We start from the raw sequence: 6144 nt of genomic DNA, 5'->3' as shown, positions 1-6144 counted from the left end.
CTTCTCTACAATTTATATTTGCTTTAGCAGCAGGTTCCCAGATTATGTAGTCGAGGGTCCCTCTCTCCCTACAGTGCTTGCATTTATATTCAACACAGAGAGGAGGGAGAAGAGAGCAGAAGCACTATAGGGTGTTGCAGAATTAGAGGCGCGATGTAGAATGCTTCTCCCAGCTAAACCGCGGAATCCTTGCAGTTCAAATTTCGCACAGAAATCACATTTTGTCGCTAGTATTTTTTAATACTAAATTTGTTTGGGGTACTTGCCTGATTCGATCAGAAGAAGTCAGATGTTCCCATCGCCTGCGGCGGCGGCGACGCCAGACGAACCGCTGTCCCAGCAATGGGACTGGTGGCGCCACCTCATGCTGCTTACAACAACTCTGTAGCAGGAAAAGAGGGGGCGAACGTTTCTGGCAGAAGGTTTGAGTTGTTGTAAGCAGCATGAGGTGGCGCTACCAGTCCCATTGCTGGGGCAGCGGTTCGTCTGGCGTCGCCGCCGCCGCAGGCGATGGGAACATCTGACTTCTTCTGATCGAATCAGGCAAGTACCCCAAACAAATTTAGTATTAAAAAATACTAGCGACAAAATTTGATTTCTGTGCGAAATTTGAACTGCAAGGATTCCGCGGTTTAGCTGGGAGAAGCATTCTACATTGCGCCTCTAATTGTGCAATGCCCTATATAATCAGACGCTTCGATTCGATCGATGGACAGTAAGTCGGTTGCGAGCGTGGACGCGGCAATTGTGGCAAAACGGGGGCGGCGGTCGCCTCGGTGGTCGACGGCCGAGGTGCCCCAGTATTGGCCGCCACCATTAGAAGCCGCAACACGGAAATGGCTGGAGAAGTTGCAACTCACTTGCGTCGGAACTGAATTGCCGATTTCATAATTAGCGAGCAAAACGGCCATCTGGAATTTTAGAAAGGGTAGGGTCTCGCCGGAAGCGGCAAGGATTCTGGCCAGTAGACGACTAAATAGGAAAATTAGCCTAATTTAGACACCTGCATATGCGTCCGTCCTTGGCACGAAGCGGCCCACGAGTCGAGCTCTCTAATTCCGGGTAACTGTGAAGCCGACCGACTGCCGGAACATGGACGAGCGACTGCAAAATTATACGGAGGTTCTCGAAAATAACAGGTTAAGCAAGAGACGTGCCACCACCGGATAAAAGACATTTTCAGTAACGCTGAGAAAATTTAAACAAAAAGCCACCAAAAATTGCAAAGATGCATACCCAGCGACGCCACTGCGCTCAACGCCACAGTTGTCATTAGCTAAAATTCAGTTCATTTTTGGACACCTGTTCGCGCTGCCGTGGCTGGTAACGAGGCCAACTAGGCGGCTCACGAGCTAGCTCGAGATCTACTTCCGGGAGCCATTGAGCCCCCCGAACACTGGGCGCATACGACGATCGTCTGCAAAATTACGCGGAAATCATCAACCATGATAAATTGGGACGTATACATGGTACCCCCGCCAGATGTTAGCCTAAATAATAGAGAAGAATAGAAGACTAAACTAATAGCTTTATGAACCCGGCGGTCTGGACGTTTCACGCGCTACCAGACCTTAGGGACAATGATCTGTGTAAACACTGTGGGACTCGAGGGACCCTCGACCACATAATTTGAGAGTGCCCATAATCATCAGGGATAGGACTAAATATAACATGTAGAGAAGTCTGGGATACCCTGCTGCGAAGCGCGGACCCCGCGATCCAGCACCGCACCGTCCATCTGGTGGAAGCCGCCACAACCTGCCAGCCTCTAATCCGCGGGCTCACGACTCCCAGTCTTCTTCCCCGACACGCGTGCAGGGGGCGGAAGAGGAGGCCCATTTCCGATGGAAATAAAATTTGTGCAATCAACCAACCAGCTAGACACAACAATGTCAACGCTCCATCTGTTAGCCTAGGGTAGCGCACAGCTGCGTCGTCCCAATAATCCGTCACTTTAACAGTTTCATTTGATGCATTTAATGCATTAATATAAGGCATTAATTTGGCGACATTTTCGCGCAAAACTCTTCAAAAGATTTTACTAATGTGGCACTGCTTTTAGGTTAATATAGACAAAAAGACCTTGTGCTCGATCGATCGCTTTTACTTATCATGGAAAGTTCGACAGTCTGTCAAACAGTTTGACGTTTACGAAGTGATCAAGCGTTTTCCACTTTCAAGAGTTTTCTGGACATCTATAAGGCTGCTCGAGTGCACCTCCTTCGCATACAAAACCTTTTTATCTGAAAGTACCGGTCGAATAGATTATGCTTTGGAGCTTTCATACAAGCTTTCAACATATCCCGTGGGCACAGTTGTTCCAGCTGAAACCGAAAAAAAATTGGGTTTTACCCTACTTTTTTTTAAGGAACATGTTCGGGGTGCAAAAACCATGATAAATTGGGTTTTACCCAAAAACGAACAACCTTATATACATATACATAACAACGGTAAAGGTATACAGTTTCGCTGTAAAAGTGGTTTATAGGAAAGGAAAGGCGCAGTATCTGTCACACACACACACCCGTGGACCCTATAACCACACTGCAAGGGAAGGAAGGTGGGATTGAAAGAAGAGAGAGAGGCAGCTGTGCCGTAATGGAGGAGTCCGGAAAAAACAGAGGTCACTGTAGAAACTACATTGGGAGAATGCGAAGTATTAGCACCGCCGCAACTTTTGAAGCCAAAGTTTCGCTACGCATATTTAAAACCAAGGTCTCCGTGCCGCCTTAACCATGACAACCAACTGCGCGGTTCCACAGGTATTGAAACTGCATTATGAGAATGCGAAAGTATTCGTGCCGCCATAACCATGGCAACCAACTGCGCTGTTCCACAGGTGTTCCCCTCACGGAGGAAAAACCTCCGTGCTTCCGCTGCTGCGTTAACTACAGAGAGGAGGAGAGTAGCGGCATCACAGCAAATGCGCGCACCGGCGTGTATTGAAGAAGGGTAGCTTCCGCATTGCGCATGGGCGCGCCGCCGCAGAGAGCTGACCGAGTAGAGCAGGAAAGCGTCTACCGACATCGCATATGGCATGAAAGTCGCGCGTCTACCAGTCGCGCGACCAGAGGAGAGGAGCTCGCCACTACCGATGTTCACACTTGCGACTGTCGCCTCTCGTTCGTCAGGCACAGTTGGGGCGAACGTCGGTATCGGCCGCTTGCCAGACACTTCAACTTTTTCAGGCGAGCCCGTGCGCATGCCGCGCTCTCGTGTTTCCAGGAGAACGCCAACGACGAATAGACTGTCAATCACCGTGGTGTCAATATAAAATGTTGCGCCTGCGTGAAAAACCCATTTCTCAAAAGTTCATGGTACCTACCGGATAGTCCGAATATCTTTCCAATCTCCTCCAAGGCCATATCCTTCTCCCTGCCTTTGAATTCCGGGTTCAGTTTGTTGAAAAGGTAGGGGTATTCTTTCATTGCATTGAGAAGGTGCCCGATCGAGTACTCTGGGACCTCGCTGATTGGTAAAATGGTTTGCGACTAGTAGTCGCGCGACTGAAAATTCGAGCAGTGCCCGATCGGCCCGCGGCAGTCGCTTTTCGATCGATGCGACCATTTGCGACTGTCGCTTTTCGACCAAAACGGTCGCGCGACCGCTGCTAGTCGCAAGTGTGAACGGGCCTTAAGGTCTATTCACACTTGCGACTAGATGAGGTCGCGCGACTGGTAGTCGCGCGACAGAGAAGAGGAGCTCGCCACTACCGATGTTCACACTTGCGACTGTCGCCTTCTCGTTCTGTTCTGGTTCCGAACGAGTTGAGAGTAGGAGAGTTGCTGGGCGATGACAGCGAACGTCGGTATACAGCCGCTTGCCAGACACTTAAGCTTTTTTAGGCGAGCCCGTGCGGATGCCGCGCTCTCGTGTTTCCAGGAGAACGCCGACGTGTCAATGTAAAATGTTGCGCCTGCGTGAAAAACCCATTTCCTCCCAGGCCATATCCTGCTCCCTGCCTTTGAATTCCGGGTGCCGTTTGTTGAAAAGGTAGGGGTATTCTTTAATTGCATTGAGAAGGTGCTCGATCGAGTACTCCGGGACCTCGCTGATTGGTGAAATGGTTTGCGACTAGTAGTCGCGCGACTGAAAATTCGAGCAGTGCCCGATCGGTCCGCGGCAGTCGCTTTTCGACCGATGCGACCATTTGCGACTGTCGCTTTTCGACCAAAACGGTCGCGCGACCGCTGCTAGTCGCAAGTGTGAACGGGCATATGCGTTCAACGGAAACGGTATTAATGCGTAAGCATTAAATGGGTGTGTGGGCAGGACAACGCTCTAGCAACGTTGGGCTCAGGTTGGAAAAGAATGGTTGCATTAGCAGAGGACGAAAAAATCTCGCCGGGGAAAAGATTTACTGCGCATGTAGATTAATTAGGTAGGCCAATCAGACGTCGAAATAGCCGGAAAGGGTATGGCGACGTCCAAATCGGTTCACGTGGTACTCGACTTTCGGTGACGTAGGCCTTTCGGTGGCGGGAAATTTGTAATGTTCGAACGTGCACGAGCAGAAAAGGGTGTGATTTGCGTGCACAAATGGGTAGGAATGGTTAGAAAGTGTGCAAAGAGAGATAATAAACCAACTGCAGTCTGAAAACATTGGCTAAAGTATAGCTTGGTTAGCCTTGGTTAACCTTGACTGCACATCCAGGTTGGTATGCTAGGTTTCTTCGGCTCGTCGCCTTAGCCTGTTTTCATTCTAACGCATAAGATTGGTTTGTTTATACCTTTCCGATTCGCCTTCCATGGCTTCAGACATGGCGGCGCCCACGAACCAACCGCTTTTTATATACAGCGCCGCTACTACAGTGTACTAGAATATTCTAGTACACTGTAGCCGCTACGCGCGTCAGCTGGAGACCTGATTGATTGATTTATAGGAAGGGAAAGGCGCGGTAACTGTCTCACGTTTTCTGTGGACACCACAACCGCGCCGTAAGGGAAGGGAGGAAGGTGGGAGTGAAAGTGGAAAGCGAGAAAGAGGAGCCGTATTGGAGGGCTACGGAGTAATTTCGACCACCTGGGGATCTTTAACATGCGCTGACATCGCACAGCACACGGACGCCTCTTCATTTCGCCTCCATCGAAACGCAGCCGCCGAGGTCGGGTTCGAACCCGGGTACTCCGGCAGAGTAGTCGGGCGTCTTACCACTGCACCACTCCGGCGGGGCAAGGGAAGGGAAGAAGGTGGGAGTGAAAGTCGAAAGAGGAGCCGTAGTGGAGGGCGGCGGAGTAATTTCGACCACCTGAGGTTCTTCAACGTGCGCTGATATCGCACAGCACACCTCTTCGTTTCGCCTCCATCGAAACGCAGCCGCCGTGGTCGGGATCGAACCTGGGTACTGCGAGGATGTGGTTGCTAGGCAGCGGCTGTGAGAGCGGTGCAACCACGGTGGAAATTGGTGATGGTAAAACATTTATTGTGGGAACCAGGGCACATTACAAGGGTTGAAGTGGTTCCTGATCCCGACTGGTGTCTGTCAGGCCGTGCCTGGCAGCGACCGCTTCAGCCCATGCAGTCAACCAGCATGTTTTGCGCTGCTGGGTCCGAGCTGGAGACCGCGATCTCCCAACCCTCTTGGGCCGTGAGGCCAGATTTGGGCGGTGGCTTGGTCTTCGCATAAAAACATCATGTGATTGAAGGTGGCTCTAGGTGCGCCACATGAGGAGCATGAGGAGTCGTACCGGCCCGGGTGTGCCAAGGTCAACCAAGCTGGGGAGGGAAAGATTTTGGCTTGTAGCTGTCGCCAGATTATTTGATGGGGTTTTGAGAGAGAGGTATATGGTGGAGCATATAAGAGTCGTTCTCGGTAGTGAAGTGTTATATCATGACAGGTGAGATGTCTGTCCCGCGTGCTTCCCCAGTCTTTTCGGTATGCCCCGCTCGATTGACATGCGCTCGAGCAGCTGAGTGGGCTGCCTCGTTATAGTATATTCTAGGCACTATAGCCTCGTTACCGGGGTTGCCTGCATGGCCCGGTACCCAAACGATGTGAATGGATAGGGGAGCTGTGGAGCCAGAGGTTAAGATTTGATGGGCGACTGGGGGTATTTTCCCTCTTGCGAAATTTTGAATGGTGGGTTTAGAATCGCTGAAAATAAGTGTGGCAGTGAAAAAGAAGATGGTTAGCGCTATGGCTG

The sequence above is a fragment of the Amblyomma maculatum genome, chromosome 10 (genome assembly GCF_055883805.1).
Source record: "Amblyomma maculatum isolate TAMU_Amacu chromosome 10, ASM5588380v1, whole genome shotgun sequence".
Lineage (NCBI taxonomy): Eukaryota > Metazoa > Arthropoda > Arachnida > Ixodida > Ixodidae > Amblyomma > Amblyomma maculatum.
This window is presented reverse-complemented; position numbering follows the sequence as displayed.